The following is a 22,810-nucleotide window of genomic DNA, read 5'->3' as shown; positions in this document are numbered from 1 at the left end:
GTATGAAACAGATAAATATGATCTGGATTGACTGCTAGCCTAGGCAAAACAGTTGTTATCAATGAAAACAATTATGAGCATGGTATCAACTTTTGATGACCTATGAAGATCTGTGTCTTCAAGACCTAGGATCCAAGGACCTGAAAGAATGGGGCAAATTTTAGCCTAATGCTGTGGGCAAACTTACTTCAGTTTCAGTGTGCTCTCATATATGAATGTAGCAAAGAAAGAAACAATCCAAAGAAAGTGGAGATCAGAAAAACATGTAAATAAGTGCCAGGAAGCACATACTAAATAGTAACAGAACAGAACGTTCCCAGAACTTTCTCAGGACAGACTGATTTAAACACAATTGCTTCGTATGTATTTTTCCCAGGTATAATCTGGGAAAGCAAGGCAGAAGGCCATATCCAGATTCAGGGTACACCGACCAGATTGGGTACTGTAGCTATGATCTCACGTTCAACAAGAATGAACATATCTTGTACATTGAATGTAAATGTTTGTCACAGGAGGTACAGAATCATATTCAAGAATAATCCAGGGGATGAAGTGCACCTGAGGTAAAAGACCCTCTCCTTCTTTCCTGGAGCTTTTCTCACAGTTCCCCAAGGCATTGTTTACCATGGGTCTCTTTGATGTTTGATCTGACAGTAGGCAGGGTACGGGGGTTGGGAACATGTAACATAGTTACATATGTTACATATGTTACACATATACATAACTACACATAGTGTACAGGTGCCCATAGAGGCCAGAATGAGGGATGCAATCACCTGGAGTTACAGACCATTGTGAGCTACGAAAGGTGAGAGCTATGAACAAAACTCAGGTCCTCTGCAAGAGCAGGAGTCACGTCTGTCACTTCTAACTAACTGTTGAATGGTCTCCATATTTAGCAATTAAAATAATCTTTATTTTTCTCTCACCAATGAACTTAAATTAGCATATTTTCAAAACCATGCTCAAGTAGCTAAGTATGGTAGCAAATCTCTATAAATTCAAGGCCAGCCTGCTCTACACAAGGAGTTCCAGGAACAGCCAGTGACACCTAGAGAGACCCTGTCTCCAAAAAAATCAAAAATAAAATTGTATATATATAGTCCATAAAATGTGTGTGTGTGTGTGTGTGTGTGTGTGTGTGTGTGTGTGTGTGTGTGATGGGGAAGGGATATGTGTCACAGTGCATTTGTGGAGTTTGGAAGACAACTGTGTGAAGTAGATTCTCTCCGTCCACTGTTATGTGGGTTCTGTGAATGGAATTCAGGTCTTCAGACTTTTGCAGCAAGAGCTTTACCTGAGGAGCTATTTCATTGCCTGCTGCTTTCCCCTGCCTTCTGTCTGCTTGTCTGCCTGCCTGTCTGTCTGTTTGTCTGCCTGCCTGCCTGCCTCTACTGCCTCTCTGCCTCTCTGCCTCTCTCTGCCTCTCTCTGCCTCTCTCTGCCTCTCTCTGCCTCTCTCTGCCCCTCTCTGCCCCTCTCTGCCCCTCTCTGCCTCTCTGCCTGTCTACCTGCCTCTCTCCCTTGCTACATGCTTCCCACCCTTCATCCTATCTTTCTCATCCTCAGCTTATCAAAAGAGTAATTTCCTGGTCTTCTCCAGCTGTGGGTTGCCTACAACTCTTGGTATGGGCTGTTTTCCTATCTGTAAAGGTCTGTGATCATCTTCTGGTTGTTTTTTTTTTTTTTTTTTTTTTTTTTTTTTTTTTTTTTTTTCTGACTTTCAACTCTAATTCTTTCACATTTTAGTTATTGTATTTTTAATCATTTAATACACAGTAGTGATACATGCTTGTATGATGTATGTAACATGATCAAATTGGAGTAGTTATTTTATCCACCAATATTTATTATTTCTTTGTGGTACATGTATTCAAACCTTCTAACCACATTGTAGTGTATGTGTTATTGTTAACACAGTTACTGTACTGTGCTATAGAACACTGGGACACACATCTCTCATCTGACTATAATATTGTACCCATTGCCCAACCTCTCTGCCACCCCCTTTCCATAGTACTCTCAACCTCTGCCAGCCATTATTCTGCTCCGTATTTTGATGATGCCAGCATCTTTAGCTCTACCCACAGGAGAAATCATGCAGCACCCGTACTTCTGTGCTAGCTCATTTCACTTAACATAATGACCTCCAAGCTCACCGGGTTAATGACAGAACTTCATTCTTTTTATGGAGTGAATGCACTACTGTGTATGTATATGTACCACATTTTCTTAATCCACTCATCTACCAATGGGCATTGTGCTGATTCTGCATCGCCAACCAAAAAGTGGCACCACAAAGCCTCTAGATACTGTCAAGATATGAAGGGCTTGCTCCTCTGTGGGCCCATTAAAGCAGGCACCTACAGAACTCAGTTACGTATGGTCATTGAATGATCCTGACACTTTCTCAGTCTAGAGATCCTCAGAACAAGTTCTCTGCCATTTGTTTTGAACGGTTCTATAGTTTAAACTTACTTTTTTGTCGGTGATTAGTTTGGGGTTAATTTTTGTGTATCATTTTGGGTAGAAGGGCAGTTCATCTTTTGCTTGTCTACTTAGTTGTCCCATCACCAGTGGTTAAAAAGTCTGTTCATGCTGCATTGGAAGGTCTTACCACCTTTGTTGAAAATCAAAGGAGTAAATTCTCATGGTTCTCTTTCCAGAGCTCATGGCTTCTGCATCCATGTGTGCGTGTGTCTTCATTGCTGACTGTAGTTTCGTAGGCTTTCAAATTGAGCCACAATTCTCATGGCATTGTTGTTTTTCTTTCAGGTTATTGTTCAGACAATAAAGTCCAGTTTGCCAGTCTCCAAGATTTGGATAAGAATCGCAGTAAATTTGTAGATAAATGTGGAGAAGATAGCTGACTTTAAGTCTTTCATTCCATGATATAAGATATCCTTTTCTCTTTACTTAGGTCTTTGCTTTCTTTAAACAGTGAGTAGGAATTGTCTTTTTGTGAAGCTTACGTCTGGTTAGTGTTTTGAGATTTATTTTTATGTATTTGTCCCTGTGTGTATGCCACATGTGTGTTGTTGCCCACGGAGGCCAGAAGAGGGTATTAGATGCCCTAGAGTTGAACTTGCTGGTTGGTTTGCAAGCTGCCCAAATGGGTGCTGAGAACCGAAACTCATCCTTTGCAAGAGAAAAAAAAAAACTGCATTTAACTGCTAAGTCATCTTTCCAGCCCCCTTATTCTTTTTACAATGACATTCTGAATAGAATTGTTGGTTAGGTGTATGGTGTGTGTGTGTGTGTGTGTGTGTGTGTGTGTGTGTCACTCTTAGGATTTTCTGTATATAAGATCATGTTGTCTGCAAAGAGTTTTACAGTTAGTTCAGATCAGAACTTTAATTTTTTGTGCTGATTTAGTTGTTTTTATTTTTTAATTGGATATTTTATTTATTTACATTTCAAATGTTATCCCCTTTCCTGGTTTCCCCTCTGCAAACATCCTAATTCATCTCTCCCTTAGTTAGAACTTCAAGTATTATATCAAATAGATAGGGAGAGAGTGGGCAGCCTTGTCTAGTCCCTGATTTTAGTGAGATTGCTTCAAATTTCTCTCCATTTAGTTTGATGTTGGCTACTGGTTTGCTGTATATTGCTTTTACTATGTTTAGATATGGGCCTTGAATTCCTGATCTTTCCAAGACTTTTAACATAAAGGGATGTTGGATTTTGTGAAATGCTTTTTTAGCATCTAATGAAAGGATCATGTAGGTTTTTTCTACTTTGAGTTTGTTTATGTTGTAGATTGCATTGATGGATTTCCATGTATTGAACCATCCCTGCATCTCTGGGTTGAAGCCTACTTGATTGTGGTGAACTATCACTACGGTGTATTCTTGTTGGGTTTTTCTGTGGTTTTGGTATCAGCATAATTGTGGCTTCATAGAACAAATTGGGTAGTGTTCCTTCTGTTTGTATTTTGTGGAATAGTTTGAAGAGTATTGGGATTAGGTCTTCTTTGAATGTCTGGTAGAATTCTGCACTAAAACCATCTGATCCTGGGCTCGCTCTTTCTTTTCTTTTCTTTTTTTTTTTTTTTTTTGGGTGGGGAGACTTTTAATGAATGCTTCTACTTCTTTAGGGGTTATAGGACTATTTAGATGGTTTATCTGATCCTGATTTAATTTGGTACCTGGTATCTGTCTAGAAATCTTTCCATTTGTCCAGACTTTCCAGTTTTGTTGAGTATAAGCTTTTGTAGTAGGATCTGATGATTTTTTTGAATTTCCTCAGTTTCTTTTGTTATGTCTCCCTTTTCATTTCTGATTTTGCTAATTCGGATACTGTCTCTGTGCCCTCTGGTTAATCTGGCAAAGGGTTTATCTATCTTGTTGATTTTCTCAAAGAACCAGCTCCTGGTTTTATTGATTCTTTGTGTAGTTCTATTTGTTTCTACTTGGTTGATTTCAGCCCTGAGTTTGATTATTTCCTGCCATCTGCTCCTCTTGGGTATATTTGCTTCTTTTTGTTCTAGAGCTTTCAGGTGTGCTGTCAATCAGCTAGTGTATGCTCTCTCCAGTTTCTTTTTGGAGGCACTTAGAGCTATGAGTTTTCCTCTTAGCACTACTTTCATTGTGTCCCATAAGTTTGAGTATGTTATACCTTCATTTTCATTAAATTCTAAAAAGTCTTTAATTTTTTCTTTGTTTCTTCCTTGACCAAGTTATCATTGAGTAGATCGTTGTTCAGTTTCCACGTGTATGTGGGCTTTATGTTGTTTTTGTTGTTATTGAAGACCAGTCTTAGTCCATGGTGTTCTGATAGGATGCATAGGATTATTTCAATCTTCTTGTATCTTCTGAGGCCTTGTGAACGATTATATTGTCAGTTTTGGAGAAGGTACCATGAGGTGCTGAGAAGAAGGTATATTCTTTTGTTTTAAAATGTAATGTTCTATAGATATCTATTAGATCCATTTGGTTCATAATTTCTGTTAGTTTCACTGTGTCTCTGTTTAGTTTGTTTCCATAATCTGTCCATTGCTGAGACTGGAGTGTTGAAGTCTCCCACTATTATTTTTGTTTGTTTGTTTGTTTGTTTTGGGTTGAATAATTTTTATTTTTTAAATTTTTTTATTAGACATTATATTTACATTTCAGATTTTATCCCCTTACCCCCTTTCCCCCACCACCCAGGAATCTCCTATCTTATCCCCCCTCCTCATGCTTCTATGAAGATATGCCCCCACCTACCCACCACTCCCACCTCCCCACCCTCGAATTCCCCCCCCCACTTGGTCTTCATCCTTCATGGTACCAAGAATCTCCTTTCCCACCTATGCCGGACAAGGCCATCCTCCCCTTCATGTACAGACAGAGTCATGGGTCCCTCCCTATGTGCTCCCAGGCTGGTAGTTTAGACCCTGGGGAGCTCTGGTTGGTTGGTATTGTTGCTCTCCTCATGGGGCCACAAACCCTTTCTGCTCCTCAGTCTTCTAACTTCTCCATTTGGAAACACTTGATCAAATCAGTGGTTAGCTGTGAGCATCGGCCTCTGAATCAGTCAGCCTCTGGCAGACCTCTAAAGAGACAGCTATATCAGACTCTTGTCAGCATGCACTTCCTGCCGTCCATATCAGTGTCTACCTTTGGTGACTGTACATGGGATGGATACCCAGGTGGAGCAGTCTCCAGATGGCCCCTCCTTCAGTTTCTGTCCCACACTGTGTTTCCATATTTGCTCCCTTGAGTATTTTGTTACTCCTTCTAAGTAGGACCAAGGCATCCACACTTGGTCATCCTTATTCATGAGCTTCATGTGGTCTGTGAGTTGAATTTTGGCTATTTCAAGCTTTTGGGCTAATATCCACTTACCAGTGAGTAAATACCATTGTGTTCTTTTGTGATTGGGTTACCTCATTCAGGATGATATTTTCTAGTTCCATCCATTTACCTAAGAATTTCTTGAATTCATTATTTTTAATAGCTGAGTAATACTTTATTGTGTAAATGTACCACATTTTTTGTATCCATTCCTCTGTTGAAGGACATCTGGGTTCTTTCCAGCTTCTGGCTATTATAAATAAGGCTGCTATGAACATAGTGGAGCATATGTCCTTGTTATATTTTGGAGCATCTTCTGAATATATGCCCAGGAGTGGTATAGCTGGATCCTTAGGTAATGTTATGTCCAATTTTCTGAGGAATCACCAGACTGATTTCCAGAGTGGTTGCACCAGCTTGCAATCCCACCAACAATGGAGGAGTGTTCCTCTTTCTTCGCATCCTCGCCAGCATCTACCATCACCTGAGTTTTTGATCTTAGCCATTCTGGCTGGTGTGAGGTGGAATCTCAGGGTTGTTTTGATTTGCATTTTCCTGATGACTAAGGATGTTGAGGTGCTTCTCGGCCATTCAAGTTTCCTCAGTTGAGAATTCTTTGTTTAGCTCTGTACCCCATTTTTCAATAGGGTTATTTGGTTGTCTGGAGTATAATTTCTTGAGTTCTTTGTATATATTGGATATTATCTCTCTATCAGATGTTGGATTGATAAAGATCTTTTCCCAATATGTTGGTTGCTATTTTGTCTTACAGAAGCTTTGCAATTTTATGAGGTCCCATTTGTCAATTCTTGAACTTAGAGCATAAGCCATTGGTGTTCTGTTAAGGAACTTTTCCCCTGTGCCTAGGTATTCAAGGGTCTTCCCCACCTTCTCTTCTATTAATTTCAGTGTATCTGGTTTTATGTGAAGGTCCTGTATCCACTTGGACTTGAGCTTTGTACAAGGAGATAAGAATGGATTGTTTGGCATCCTTCTACATGCTGACCTCCAGTTGAACCAACACCATTTGCTGAAATGCTGTCCTTTTTCCACTGGATGGTTTTAGCTCGTTTGTCAAAGATTAAGTGATCATAGGTTTGTGGGTTCATTTCTGGATCTTCAATTCTATTCCATTGATTTTCCTGCCTGTCTCTGTACCAATACCATGCAGTTTTTATCACTATTGCTCTGTAGTACAGTTTGAGGTCGGGACAGTGATTTCCCCAGAAGTTCTTTTATTGTTGATAATGGTTCTCACTAATCCTGCTTTTTTTGTTATTCCAAATGAATTTGCAAATTGCTCTTTCTATCTCTATGAAGAATTGATTTGGAATTTTGATGGGGATTGCATTGAATCTGTAGATTGCTTTTGGCAAGATGGCCATTTTTACTAAATTAATCCTGCCAATTCAGGAGCATGGGAGATCTTTCCATCTTCTGAGATCTTCTTCTATTTCTTTCTTCAGAGACTTGAAGTTCTTGTCACACAGATCTTTTACTTGCTTGGTTAGATTCACTCCAAGGTGCTTTATATTATTTGTGACATTGTGAAGGGTGTCATTTCCCTAATTTCTTTCTCAGCCTGTTTATCCTTTGAGTAGAGGAAGACTACTGATTTGTTTGAGTTGATTTTATATCCAGCCACTTTGCTGAAGTTGTTTATCAGGTTTAGGAGTTCTCTGGTGGAAGTCTTAGGGTCACTTAAGTATACTATCATATCATCTGCAAATAGTGAAATTTTGACTTCTTCCTTTCCTATTTGTATCCCGTTGACTTCCTTTTGTTGTCTAATTGCTCTGGCTAGGACTTCCAGTACTATATTGAATAGGTAGGATGAGAGTGGGCAGCCTTGTCTAGTCCCTGATCTTAGTGGGATTGCTTCAAGTTTCTCTCTATTTAGTTTGATGTTGGCTACTGGTTTGCTGTATATTGCTTTTACTATGTTTAGGTATGGGCCTTGAATTCCTGATCTTTCCAAGACTTTTAACATGAAGGGATGTTGAATTTTGTCAAATGCTTTCTCAGCATCTAGTGAGATGATCATGTGGGTTTTTTCTTCGAGTTTATTTATGTAATGGATTACATTGATGGATTTCCATGTATTGAACCATCCCTGCATTCCTGGGATAAAGCCTACTTGATCATGATGGGTGATTGTTTTGATGTGTTCTTGGATTCGGTTTGCAAGTATTTTATTGAGTATTTTTGCATCATTATTCATAAGAGAGATTGGTCTGTAGTTCTCTTTCTTTGTTGGGTCTTTGTGAGGTTTAGGTATGAGCGTAATTGTAGCTTCATAGAACAAATTAGGTATTGTTACTTCTGTTTCTATTCTATGGAATAATTTGAAGAGAGTTGGTATTAGGTCTTCCTGGAAGGTCTGATAGAATTCTGCACTAAAACCATCTGGCCCCGGACTTTTTTTGGTGGGGAGACTTTTAATGACTGCTTTATTTCTTTAGGGGTTATGGGAAACTGTTTAGATGATTTATCTGCTCCGGATTCAATTTTGATACTTGGTATCTGTCTAGAAAATTGCCCATTTCATCCAGATTTTCCAATTTTGTTGAGTATAGGCCTTTGTAGTAGGATCTGATGATTTTTTTAATTTCCTCTGTTTCTGTTGTTATGTCTCCCTTTTCCGTTCTGATTTTATTGATTTGAACATTGTCTCTGTGCCCTTTGGTTAGTCTGGCTAAGGGTTTATCTATCTTGTTGATTTTCTCAAAGAAACAGCTCCTGGTTTTGTTGATATTTTGTATAGTTCTTTCTGTTTCTACCTGATTGATTTCAGCCCTGAGTTTCATTATTTCCTGACGTCTACTCCTCTGGGGTATATTTGCTTCTTTTTGTTCTAGCGCTTTCAGGTGTGCTGTCAAGTTGTTAGTGTATGCTCTCTCCAGTTTCTTTTTGGAGGCACTTAGAGCTATGAGTTTTCCTCTTAGTATTGCTTTCATGGAGTCCCACAAGTTTTGGTATGATGTGTCCTCATTTTCATTAAATTCTAAAAAGTCTTTAACTTTTTTCTTTATTTCTTCTTTGACAAAGTCATCAGAGTAGAGCATTGTTCAGTTTCCACATGTATGTGGGCTTTCCATTGTTTTTGTCATTATTAAGGACCAGCCTTAGTCCACGGTGGTCTGATAAATTACTAGGGATTATTTCTATCTTTTTGTATCTGTTGAGGCCTATTTTGTGACCAATTATATGGTTTATTTTGGAGAAGGTACCATGAAGTGCTGAGAAAAAGGTATATTCTTTTGTTTTAGGATGAAATGTTAGATATCAGTTAAGTCCAATTGGTTCATAACTTCTGTTAGTTTCATTGTGTCTTGGTTTAGTTTTTGTTTCCATGATCTGTCCATTTCTGAGAGTGGGGTGTTGAAATCTCCCACTATTATTGTGTGAGGTGCAATGTATGCTTTGAGCTTTAGTGAAGTTTCTTTTATGTATATGGGTGCCCTAGCATTTGGGGTATAGATGTTCAGAATTGAGAGTTCATCTTGGTACATTTTTCCTTTGATGGATATGAATTGTCCTTCCTTATCTTTTTTGATTACTTTTGGTTGAAAATCGATTCTATTTGATATTAGAATTGCTACTCCAGCTTGTTTCTTGGGACCATTTGCTTGGAAGATTGTTTTCCATCCTTTTACTCTGAGGTAGTGTCTGTCTTTTTCACATAGGTGCGTTACCTGTATGCAGCAAAATGCTGGGTCGTGTTTATGTATCCAGTCTGATAATCTATGTCTTTTTATTGGAGAATTGAGTCCATTGATATTAAGGGATATTAAGGAAAATGAATGTTGTTTCCTGTTGTTTTTGTTATTGGTGGTGGAATTATGTTTGTGTAGCTATCTTCTTTTGGGATTGTTGGAAGATTACTTTCTTGCTTTTTCTAGGTTGTAGTTTCCCTCCTTGTGTTGGAGTTTTTCACCAAGTATCCTTTGAAGTGCTGGATTTGTGGTAAGATATTGTGTAAATTTGATTTTGTCATGGAATATCTTGGTTTCTCCATCAATATTTATTGAGAGTTTTGCTGGGTATAGTAGTCTGGGCTGGCATTTGTGTTCTCTTAGGGTCTGTATGATATCAGTCCAGGATCTTCTGGCTTTTATAGTCTCTGGTGAGAAGTCTGGTGTAATTCTTATAGGTCTGCCTTTATATGTTACTTTACCTTTTTCTCTTACTGCTTTTAGTATTTTTTCTTTGTTTTGTACATTTGATGTTTTGATTATTATGTGGCGGGAGGTATTTCTTTTCTGGTCTAGACTATTTGGAGTTCTGTAGGCTTCTTGTATGTTTATGGACATATCTTTCTGTAGGTTAGGAAAGTTTTCCTCTATAATTTTGTTGAAGATATTTACTGGCCCTTTAAGTTGGGAGTCTTCACCCTCATCTTACCTATTATCCTTAGGTTTGGTCTTTTCATTGTGTCTTGGATTTCCTGGATGTTTTGGGTTAGTAACTTTTTGTATTTGAATTTTCTTTGACAGTTGTGTCAATGTTTTCCATGGTATCTTCTGCACATGAGATTCTCTCTTCTATCTCTTGTATTCTGTTGTTGATACTTGTATCTATGACTCCTGATCTTTTTCCTAGGTTTTCTATCTCCAGGGTAGTCTTCCTTTGTGATTTCTTTATTGTTTCTACTTCCATTTTTAGGTCCTGGATGGTTTTGTTTAATTCCTTCACCTGTTTGGTTGTGTTTTCTTGCAATTCTTTAAGGGATTTTTGTGTTTCTTCTTTAAGGGCTTCTACCTGTCTACCTGTGTTCTCCTTAAATTTTGAGAGTGTTATTTATGTCCTTCTTAAAGTTCTCTATCATCATCATGACAAGTGATTTTAATTCTGAATCCTGCTTTACCAGTGTGATGGGGTATTCAGGACTTGCTATGATGGGAGAACTGGGTTCTGATGATGCCATGTAACCTTGGATTCTGTTGCTTATGTTCTTGCACTTGCCTTTCGCCATCTGGTTAACTCTAGTGCTGCTTGCACTCACTGTCTCTGACTGGAGCCTGCCTTTCCAGTTAGTTGTCTTGCTTGTGTCTGAACTCCTCAGGGTCCAGATGTCTCTGTGATCTTTTAATCCTGAGCTCCAGCTGCTCTGAGTACAGTGGCTTTTCTAGGATGTCTCAGGATATGGTGTCTCCATGGTAGCAGACCAGCTAGATGTCCACTGCTCTGGGTGCAGTGTCTCCTCTAGGATGTCTCAGGATAAGGTGTCCACTGCTCTGAGTTCAGTGGCTCCTCTAGGATGTCTCGGGATATGATGTCTGTCGTTCTGAGTTCAGTGGCCCCTCTAGGATCTCTCGTTATACAATGTCTATATGGGAGCAGACCAGGCGGGTGTCTGCTCCAGGCAGCAGGCCAAGGTGAAGGGCAGAAGGGGAGTGGTATTCCACAGGGGCGGGGTTGGGTGTCTGCTGGAACCTGAACACTCCCTACACCCAGTTATGTCTCTGGGGTGAGTGTAGGACAGTGTGTGAGTGTTCTTACCTGCCACTCTGGGTTCAGTGGTCCCTCTAGGATGTCTTGGGATATGGTGTCCACACATGAGCAGATCCGGCAGATGTCTGCTCCAGGTGGCAGGCCCAGGCAAGGGCATCTCCCACTATTATGTGTGCAATGTGTGAGGTGCAATGTGTGCTTTGAGCTTTAGTAAAGTTTCATTTATGAATTGAGTGCATTTGAAGCATAGATATTCAGAATTGAGAGTTCATCTTCGGAGATTTTTCCTTTGATGAGTATGAAGTGTCCTTCCTTATCTTTTTTGGTAACTTTTGGTTGAAAGTCGATTTTAACTCGATATTAGAATGGCAACTCTAGCTTGTTCCTTGGGACCATTTGCTTGAAAAATTGTTTTCCAGCCTTTTTCCTCTGAGTTAGTGTTTGTCTTTGTCACTGAGGGTTTTTTTTTGTTTTGTTTTTGTTTTGTTTTTGTTTTTTTTTGTTGTTTGTTTTGTTTTGTTTTTTTTTTTGTTTTTTGGGTTTTTTTTTTTTTTTTTTTTTTTTTTTTTTTTTTTTTTTTGCAGCAAAATGCTGGATCCTGTTTATGTATCCAGTCTGTTAGTCTATGTCTTTTATTGGAAATTGAGTCCATTGATGTTAAAAGATATTAAGTAAAAGTGATTGTTGCTTCTTGTTATTTTTATTGTTAGAAGTAGAATTATTTTTGTGTGACTATCTTCTTTTGGGTTTGTTGAAAGAAGATTACTTTCTTATTTTTTTAGTTTGTAGTTTTCCTCCTTATGTCGGAGTTTTCCATATATTATCCTTTGTAGGGCTGGATTTGTAGAAAGAGATTATGTAAATTTGGTTTTGTAATGGAATATCTTGGTTTTACCATCGATGGTAATTGAGAGTTTTGCTGGGTACAGTAGCCTGGGCTGGCATTTATGTTCTCTTAGAGTCTGTATGACATTTGCCCAGGATCTTCTAGCTTTCATAGTCTCTGGTGAAAAGTCTGGTATAATTCTGATAGGTCTGTCTTTGTATGTTACTTGACCTTTTTCCCTTACTGCTTTTAATATTTTTTTCTTTGTTTTGTGCATTTGGTGTTTTGACTATGATTTGCCGGGGGGAATTCCTTTTCTGGTCCAATCTATTTGGAGTTCTGTAGGCTTCTTGTGTGTTTATGGGCATCTCTTTCTTTAGGTTAGGGAAGTTTTCTTCTATAACTTTGTTGAAGATATTTACTTTGCCCTTTAAAGTTGGGAATCTTTACTCTCTTCTACAACTATTATCCTTAGGTTTGGTCTTCTCATTGTGTCCTGGATTTCCTGAATGTTTTGGGTTAGGAGCTTTTTGCATTTTGCATTTTCTTTGACTGTTGTGTCAATATTTTCTATGGTGTTCTCTGCACTTGAGATTCTCTCTTCTATCTCTTCTATTCTGTTGGTGATGCTTGCATGTATGACTCCTGATCTCTTTCCTATGTTTTCTATCTCCAGGATCGTCTCCCTTTATGACTTCTTTATTGTTTCTATTTCCATTTAGATCCTGGATGGTTTTGTTTAATTCTTCACCTGTTTGGTTGTATTTTCCTGTAATTCTTTAAGGGATTTTTGTATTCCTCTTTAAGGGCTTCTACTTGTTTACCTGTGTTCTCCTCTATTTCTTTAAGGAATTATTTATGTCCTTCTTAAAGTCTTCCAGCATCATCATGAAATGTGATTTTAAATCAGAGTCTTGCTTTTCTGGTGTGTTGGGTTATCCAGGGCTCGCTGTGGTGGGAGAACTGGGTTCTGATGATGCCAAATAGCCTTGGTTTCTGTTGTTTATGTTCTTGTGCTTGACTCTCACCATCTGGTTATCTCTGGTGTTAGCTGGTCTTGCAAGCTGTGGTTTATCCCTCCCATAAATAAGCCTGTGTGTCAGCAGTCCTGGGAGACTAGCTCTCTCCTGGTGGGGTTTGGGTACTGAGAGCCGTAGCACAGAGTCAGCTCCAGGTGCAGATGGAAACTGGAAAGATCCTGTTCCAGGCTGCTTCTCTATTCCCTATGTCCTGAGGGTTCCAGGCAGTTCCCTTGGAGCAGAAGTGGTGGTCTTACCTGTGCTCACAAGTGTGTCAGTACCCCTGAGAGACCAGCTCTCTCCTGGTAGGATTTGGGTATGGAGACCTGTGGCAAAGGGTCAGCTCCAGGCACAGATGGAAACCAGAAGGATCACTTTAATTTTTTATTTTCATTTTTTTAGTGTAAGTTTTCTGACTAGAACCTCTGCAACCATGGGTTGGTGTGGGAAGAAGAGATATCATCAGGTTTTCTTCTATGTTGAGGGATAAAGTATTACCTCTTTTGATATTAATGTTACAAGTAGGACTTTCATAGACTACTATATAGTCAGGTTGTAGGCATTTTCTTCCAGCTATAAGTTGTAACAGTTTCTTTTTAAAGATTTATTTATTTTATGCATACGAGTACATTAAAGCTGTCTTCATACACACAAGAAGAGGGCATCACAGACCATTATAGATGGTTGTGAGGCACCATGTGGTTGCTGGGAATTGAACTCAGGTCCTCTGGAAGAGCAGTAGGTGCTCTTAACTGTTGACTCATCTCTCCAGCCCTTGTAACAGTGTTTTATTGATGAGAAGTTTTTTCCTTCTGTCTTTCTATAGCTTTTGTGCTGTCATGTGATTATCTTTTATTGTATTAACACATTATATGGGTTTATTATTAAGAAATTGTTACCTTTGATGTTGTGAATGTGATGATGTGTGAGTGTGGGCACATATGTGCCGTGGAGGTCAGAGGACAATTTGTAGGAATTGGTTCTATCTACTGTAGATCTCAGGGATCACACTCAGGTCTTCAGGCTTGGTGGCAAGCACCCTTATCTACGGAGCAATTTTGCTAGTCTACAGATTGATTTTCAGATGTTAAATAGTGCTTGCTTTGGTGAAAATAAATTCCATTTGCGCTGAAAGAGTTGATTGTTTTATAAACATTTGCTAGGATTCATCAGTCAAGGCACCTGGGCTTGGTTTTTTCCTTTTTGGCATGGAGTTTATTTTATTTGGTTCTGGGTTCACATGTTGTAATGCTCTACAGCTGAGCTATACCCCTAGCTATAGAACTAAAATTATGTTTTGTTTTAATACGTTGACTTTTTATTGAACCTGTCTACAAAAGAGGTTTAGTCCTAAAGACCAAAGCTCATGGCATCATCAGATCCTCCCAGATTCTCCCAGATTCTCCTTTTTTCTCTTCTATTTTTTTTCTTCTCATCTGGGGCAAGCAGCAGTGGTGGAGGGTGCTGGGCTGCCTGCTTCAGTGCTGGAACTGAACAACCAGCTCCTGAATTGCAGATTCCCAATGTTGATGTTGGCCAGGGCCTTGGCAAATGATGCGGGGCCATAAAAGCTGAACATTAAGCTGGGCTGCTTTAAAGAGGACATTGCTCCCATTCTCCGTGACTGGTCCCTCATTGTAGAGGGTGAGGTGAAGTAGAGTCAGGCAAACTCACAAACTCAGAGTCCTAGGCTGAATGCTCATCCCCAGATGAAGGGAGAGCCTTGCTGCAATGTGACCTTAGAACTTTGGCTGCATCCAAGAAAAGGAAATTTACTGTTATTAATTCTACCCATAATGGCTTTATTTTGATTATTTATTTCTTTTTGAGACAGGTTCAGCAATTTGTGTTTCTCTAGGAATTTACCCACTTGCTTACACAGAGGTGATGGTAATTTTCCATGACTTATCTCTGATTTTTATAGTCTTCCTCAAATGAATTTGTTTTGGGACAGTGGATTTTTTCCTGCTATTTTCTGTTCTACTTTATTAACGTTTATTCTCTCAAATTCTTCCTTCTATCTACCCTAGATCTGGTCCATGCTGCTTTTCCCAGCTTGAAACATGGAGGCAGGGATGGTAGTTTACTTCTTCTTTAGTGTGGCTGTTTAAACTACAAACCCTCTATACCATGCCTTACTTGAGTCATCCACAGCAAATCTTTTCTAGTTATAACTCTCTTACTGAAGATGCAATATTTGATCACATTACTGAACAATGAATGGTAAATTTGTCCACTGAGGAACTTTATCTGAATAAAATTAAGCATGCATTTCTTAAAAAAAAAAAAAAAAAACACTTTTCATTAAGTTTCACATCATGCACCTAGTCTAATTCATCTCACTGTCCTCTCATATCTACCCCTCAACCTGCCCCTCAAACACACACACACACACACACACACACACACAACCCAAAAGCATTGAAAACATCTTGTTGTAGCTGTAGTGCGTCACAGTGTGTCCCATATCATAGTATATCTCCTGTCTTGCAAATGTTCATTTTAATAGGTTTAGTTAATTTCATTGGTTTGGGTTAGAGGTCTCTGGCTTCTGTGGTACCATCAATATTTTGGATGCCTGACCTGGACTCTCTTTGGATTATGCTGTTGCTGCCCTGTGTCATGGAGGTCCTGGTCCTTTCACGCACCCCAGCAAGTTCACAGATGATATAGGTTTGGGGACAGGCAAATTCAAAGCCCTGAATCTGTGTCTGGGTGGCAGCTGAGCTGGTCAGCCCTCTGGCTCTCTCTTATCCCTACCACCAGCTGAGCTTTCCCGCACTTATGGTGCGTATGTTTCTTTTCCCCAGTGTGTGGATATTGTTATATGTCTTTGCAAGTTGTTTAAATTGTTTCTTTTCCTACTGGAATTCTGTCATATGCAACCCTAATATGATAATCTGTAATTGACCTACAAAACTTATACAGCTATAACTTATTATTTCATTGTTGAATATTTGAGCTTTCTAAGGAGGGCTAATGTAAATAATGTGGTTGTACATCCTTTACACTTGTCTTGAAGAATATATGCATACCGTGTCTAGTTTCAGACTAGAATAGCATTGGGAGACATGGTCCATGTGTACTTTCTGTTTTTTTCCAGACAAAGCCACAGTGTTTTTCAGTGTGACAGAATCACATTGCATGCCTATAGTAAACTTACCAGAGTTTCTATTGCCACTCCCACCCTCAACCCCTTGCAACAACACTTGGTATTTTCGGTTATTTAATTTAGTTAATCTACCGGCTGCAGGCATATCTTGTATGGCTTTATTTTTCATTTCCAACAATTACTAGAGACACTCGACTCCCTTTTAAAAATTTATTGATAATTTGAGTATTCTCTTGTGTGAAATGCCTGTCCAAGCCTTTTTAGCCTATTTTCCTTTTAACCATGGATTTGTAGAAATTCTTATATATTCTGCAGAAAATTATTTTGTAATTTGACCAAGCAAATGGGCCTTTCTTTTTAATCTTTTTATTCTTTTATAATGTTTTGGAATGAATATGTTTATCATCTTAATACAACTTAGATATTGATAATTTTCTTTTGGAGTAGTTTTGTGGTTGTTGTTGTTTTGTGTGTGTGCATGCACTCGCACATGTGTTATAGTCTGTCTTATCTAATTTACCAAATCTGTGAGAAGGGCTTTCTTTTCTTTCTTTTAACATAATATTTTTATTGATTCTTTGGAGTTTCACATCACACACCATCATACTCCCTAGTCCTTCCATGTCTGCCCACCAACCCTCGTGACTTCCCCCTGCCCCTCCCCCCAAAATAAAATAAAAATAAAAACAGAAAAAGAAACAAAACAAATCCACTTTGTGTTCTATATAGACGCACTGGAACATGGCCAAAGTCTCAGTGGCCTGCCCCTTAAAAAGAAGTCCCCCCCCCCAACCCCCACCAGAAGCCATCAGTTATGAAGTGCTACACTTCATCATCCTTATGCTTTTTAAGAGTTTTCTTTGATGGCTTCCTGTTTAGGTTGTTGCTTTGTGTGTGTGGAGAAGGGTAGGAATTGTCACAGAAGCCTTCCATGTCCCTCTTTCTTGACTGTGTGTCTATACCCATCGATAACACTGCAAAAGTAGCTTCTTTACTCTTTTCAGTCAGAGGGAACACAGCCATGTGGTTTCTGGTGACAGCATAGACCACAAACACAGCCCTCCTTTCCGGCTGAAGTAGGACCACAGTGACAATGCAGACCACTCACATCAATATGGCTCCTGGTGGCAGCACTGCCTGAGAACATCAACATTCCTTCAGGCTGCAGCACAGGCCACAGATATCAACATGGCCGGCCGAAAGGCCAGAGACATGAACACAGACCCTGGCTGCAGAAAGACTCTAGACCTGGACACAGCCCTTAGCACCATGCACCCAGACATTACCATGGCAAGCAGGGAATTTCATAGCATACTTTTATTGTTTCCTTAATGGCCTTGAGGTCTGTAGTGCTGTTCTTTTCATTCCTGATATTAGTTCAATGGTCCTTAGCTTAAGATGGGACTATATATATATATATATATATATATATATATATTACTTTTTAGTGGAGCAGAAATAGTATACATTCTGTAGAAACTCTACTTTAAATTCTGATATTTTCCTAGACTAGCAGTTTACCGTATGATACTTTTCCATGGCTGTACAGTGGCCACAGCTCCTAAGAAGCCGCATAGTCACCAGGGTGAACAGCTGATATTCTAGCAGGAGTGTCTAATCTCTCGTAGTGGAACATGACACTCTTAATACAGAGTGTTGGGCTGTGTCTATAACAATCTTGGGACACACATAGCCCGCAGACCGGAGCTGTGACGTGGCTGGCTAGTGTACTGTATTGCTAAGCTATGTTCACTAGACTGGAGGTATTTGACTTATAGTTTCAGCTCATACTTGGTTTTTTTCAAGTTGTAAAACCACCATAAGTTGAAGACCACCTATATTTCGTCTACTTTTTCATAGACTTATTATTTTTTATAGGCTTATTATTTGGCTGTTTGGTGCTGCAGATTGAACCCAGGGCCTCTTGCATTCTACACAAATGCTCTCCTACCAGACCACATCCCCAACCTAGGTGTACAGATTATTATATATTGATTTTTCTGCTTCCAAGCCCATGTATTTTTGCTTAGCGTTGTGATTTCTTTTTTTTTTTTCTGCCTTGAATTTTTTTTCTAGATTCCCAAGGTGAAAACTTGTGTTCTGGGGTTTCTATTGCTATGATAAAATGCCATGGCAAAAATCAATCTGGGAAGGGAAGGGTTTATTTCAGCTCACATTTCCAGGTCCATGACTGAGGGAAGTTAGGAATGTAAGCAGGGCTGTGGGAAGGCAGGAAGGCTTGAGTGAATGTAGAAAGAACAAATGGAGTCTAGAATGGAAGGGCACTGTTGACATGGGCAGGAGCATGCCAAGGATCGATGTCTCAGACCCAAGGAACATTGGCCTAGCCTTCCTCCTGGGTCATGCTCAGGAATGAGAAAGCCTTCCTCTGGTCCAAGAGTGAGTGTTGACAGTGTGTATAACTCAATTTATTCAACTAGCTAAAGCTTAACAAAGTTAACAAAGACAAAGAGGCTAGACATATACCTTCAAGTCAGTTGCTGTTAGCCTGAGTAGACCTTAGGAATTCATAAACCTTATTCACCAAATATATTTTGCTACTTTTCTAAATTTTTCTAGAAGCCTGGTATTGAACACAGTTAGCAAAGACATAAGCAAAGTATATATATATATATATATATATATATATATATATATTGAGTCAGCTCTGTTAACCTGAGTAGAACTTTAAAACCTTAAGAATTTATAAATCTTAATTAAATGTTGGATTTTTTAAAATCTAAATCTTTTACTCTCCGGCAAAAATCATCATGCAGAAGCTTATCCTAATCCAAAACATCTTAGAACCTACTGCTGTCTTCTTAAAGCAGACACAATGATGAATAGAGACTTAATAGGTCTATGAAGGTTTATGGGTACCATCTCTGTTGGTATATACCATATGGTTATCTTAATCATGATGCTGGTAAAGTTACATGGCATTGACTTCTTTAACCTTAGTAAAGATGGCTGTCAGCCACATGGTTGCTTCCATCCTGATTAATCATCAGTCAAGATGGAGACAAGCCACATGTCTGATATTTAAAAATATTTATTTTACTAAACAAGAGTTGAATCTAAGTATATATATATATAATATATATATATATATATATATATATATATGTGTGTGTGTGTGTGTGTGTGTTCTGTAGAAGATCTATATATAGTATGCTGAAACTAATTAAGATTACCTATGTATAGGCTTTTTAAAACTATTAGCCTTTTGCTACACATTTTAAGCTAGCTTTTGCTTCAGATTTTATAATTTTTAATCACACCAATAAACTTACAAATCCTGAGATAGTTTATACAATAGTCTGAAGAGGTTTTTCTGAGAGCAGAGAGCAAAGAAATCCTAGAAATAAAAGTGTTTTTGAAAAAGCAATAAGAGACTTTTGAGGGTGTGGAACAGAGAAAGTTTAGATATGAGGAATTTGGGGGATCATTTGCTTGTGCAGTGGCAAAAGTTATTTCAGTTTGCAAGAATTTGAAAATAGATTGTGTCATGTTTTGACCATTAAGCTGTAGTGAAGCCAAGATCTTTTGCAGAAGGACAAAGCAAAGCTTTGATGAAATCCCTGAGTTAGAGAAGGAAAAGAGATTAGATAAGAAGGGAAAGGGTCACGAAATGGGAACTCCACCCAATGGAGGATTCCAATCTTGTAGAGACTCATATGGGTATACGGGAGCTGTGGAGTTACAAGACTCCAGTGAACCAATGGGAGGGACGAAGGCAGAGCAGGCAGCTCCTAGGTGCAGGTAAGAAAGCTCCAGGAGGGAGTTGAGAACATGTGGGACAGAGAAAATGGGGGGAGGAAGAAGGAAAGTGTCCTGGTGACAAGAATTACAATATGGGGCACCCCTAAGAGGATTGAGAGACCTATCAGAGAAAAATGTCCCAAATAGTAAAGGAGAGGGAGGTGTCTCTTTCCATGTGATGGGGGCCCAGGAGGCAAGAGGAGCTTCCCAGCACACTGGTGTGCTTTTATCAAGCTCCAGGGAGCCAATGGAAACAAAGCAGGCAGCACTGGGGTGGTATTTCCACCCCATTAGACACACAGAGAGAGCCCATAGAGGGAGGAGCAGAGCCTTTCCATGGGATGCGTGCCCAGGATAGCATAGCAGGCTCTAGGAGCCACAGGGACTGAGACAGACGCCCAGAATCACAGTGAAGAAGTGTGCCAGGTGGAGGAAGAAGCAGATAAAGAGGCAGACTCTAGAATTTGGAGTCTACTATGGTGGGTGGCAGAAATTATCAGAAACAATCAAATCAATGGCATGGTTTGATTAGGAGAGGTCAGGCCCCTTGGAAAGGGATCCATTTACACCCCACCTGGTGATGTCAGTAGCAGACACATAAACTGAGGACACTACCATTTCAAGGTATGGTTGAGGGGAAAGGTTTTTTGTTTAGTTGGTTGTTTTGTTTTGTTTTAGTATAGATATGAGGGAGAGTAGAGCCAGAGGCATCTGAAAGATTCCAGGGCAGAGAAAGAAATTAGTAGACTGGACATACCCTGTGGATTGGACCAGTTCAAGAGAGGAGGGAATGGCAGAGGGCAAGAAAAGAAGACAATGAGAGTTCAGACAAAAGAGACCAAGAGATAGGAGCAAGAGAGAGGGGACCAAGAGAAAGCATGAGAGAAATAGTAAGGCTCCAAGGCAATGAGAAGCTGGGGAGAGATGCCCATGAGTGGAGAAGTCAGAGAGGCACGAGAGTCAGAAGTTCAAGGCTGTCACTGCCTATGTAATGATTTTGAGACCAGAATGGGCTCCATGAGACCCTATCTCAGAAACAAGCTTGTGCGCTGGGACACCCATGCTTTATTTTATCTTCTGGTGCTAGAACAAGCTGCAGTTAACTGCACTTGCTTTCTTCACTGGGTGCCGCAGCTGCACTCGATTACAGAATGTGGGTTTTATGATCCATTCACCTGAAGATAACCACTGTAGGCATGGTGCCTGTGCTTGCTTTTAACTCAGTGCTAACTCTTTACACTGTAAGGAATCAGTACAAGGATTCGCAAGGTTTAGACTGGATTCCTTCCAACCATATTTATTCACTTAAACCATGTCTCTGAAATAATGCCACGTCTGCTGTGAACAGAATTGGGAGGAGTTTAGGGCGGATGTGACAGTGGGACTCTACTGTAGAACTCGTCCTAGAGCTGTGCCCTCCTCTGTTTAGAATGGGAAGTAGCTTGAGTTCTTCACCCTGCCACCACCCCCACCCCCACCCTGCACCCCTGATTCTTTTTACCTTCTGGTTTAAGACATTTACAGACTGAAAGTAAAATCATCCCAGCACGCTTGAGCTCATTTTGAAAGGCAACATGAGAAGAGGAGATAATTTGGGCCACTTTAAGTTTGGAGTAAAAGACACAAATAAGCCCCTACACACATCCAGATTTTTGCATCACAAATATGCAAAAAAAAAGATTCATTTTGAAAAATCTTTGGGTGCAGCTTTGATATTGTTATGATTCAGAGAGAGCCTGCTGAGGAACTGGGTTGAAGCTGGATGGTGTTCGATGCCTCACTGCAGCTGAAGTTTTCTGTAAATCATTCAAACTTAGTGCCTGAGAGAGTTGTGCTGTTAAATAGCTAACTGAAGAACACAGCTTGGGAAGGCAGTCCTCTAAGTGGTTGGAGAAGAAAAACAAAACTAATGACTGCAGGCTCTGAAAGTGAACACGTGTAAGCGAGCAAGTGGCATACCAGGTGCTGTTTTGGTACTCTGAGTGGTAGGGTCAGACCAAATAGTCAGAGATGGATCCAGAAGACTTGGCCGAGCAGGGGCCAGTTCTAGCTGAACTTGCAGGCTGATGGTGATCCTTCAGGACTTGAACTCCCTCTGAGGCAAAGGGACATCCAGGTGTAAAAGGGAAGCCAGAGAAAGCTGAACTGAAGACCCAGGCTTTTAAAAGAGGTGGGGGTGGGGAGCGGAAACTATCAACGGAAATAGTGAATTTTGGTAAACATTGTCTCTCCAGGCAGCTTAACACCATCCTCCCCTTCCTGGTATGAGCCACAGAAGTAGAAAGAACACCAGCAATTGCTTTTGAAATATCCTGGAACTGGCAGATGATGGACAGGCAAGTGAGAAAGGGCTCAATTCTGTATGAAAGTAGAGTGCACATTTGCATGGATTTAAAGGTGGGGAGAAAGGGCACTCACTATTGGGGGGCCACTGAGCCTGGGTTGTGGGAGATGCTTCAGACATACAGGGAAGTTTTCAGATGTCATTTTAGAATGTGTATCCTTTCAAACCCAACAGGACGAATGCTCCTCTTGTAATACCTGCCTTTTCTTAGCAGGAAACAGACAGCTGAGACCCTGCTGTCCTTGTCTCCTGCCGAAGTTGCTGACCTCAAGGAAGGAATCATTTTTTCGAAATAAGACTACTGGGAAGGAGTACATTTTATACAAGGAGAAGGACCACCTAAAGCATGCAAGAACCTCTGCAAGCACCAAGGAGGCCTGTTCATGAAAGACATCGAGGATTTAGATGGAAGGTACCATGGGGTCCTTTGCTCTCTGCCAGTGACCCTGTTCGCAGTTAGATTTGACAGGAAGGGTGCTCACTCGACATTTAAATGACCCAGTCAGCAAAGTGCTTC

At 39.9% G+C, this 22,810-nt stretch overlaps 1 long non-coding RNA gene across 1 annotated transcript in view; it reads left to right on the top strand.

Annotated features, from left to right (window-relative positions):
- LOC143433789 (uncharacterized) overlaps positions 1 to 22,631 on the top strand; it is a 28,882-nt gene extending 6,251 nt beyond the window's left edge. Inside the window, exons 2-3 of the long non-coding RNA XR_013070208.1 lie at positions 22,184 to 22,285; positions 22,508 to 22,631. This is a non-coding gene — a long non-coding RNA (uncharacterized LOC143433789). The remainder of the gene's footprint in view (positions 1 to 22,183; positions 22,286 to 22,507) is intronic.
- The last annotated feature ends 179 nt before the right edge of the window (positions 22,632 to 22,810 follow it).

This window comes from Arvicanthis niloticus, unplaced genomic scaffold, assembly GCF_011762505.2.
Source record: "Arvicanthis niloticus isolate mArvNil1 unplaced genomic scaffold, mArvNil1.pat.X pat_scaffold_1271_arrow_ctg1, whole genome shotgun sequence".
NCBI lineage: Eukaryota > Metazoa > Chordata > Mammalia > Rodentia > Muridae > Arvicanthis > Arvicanthis niloticus.
Note: the sequence above shows the minus strand (reverse complement) of the source record. Positions and strands in the feature narration are given on the sequence as shown.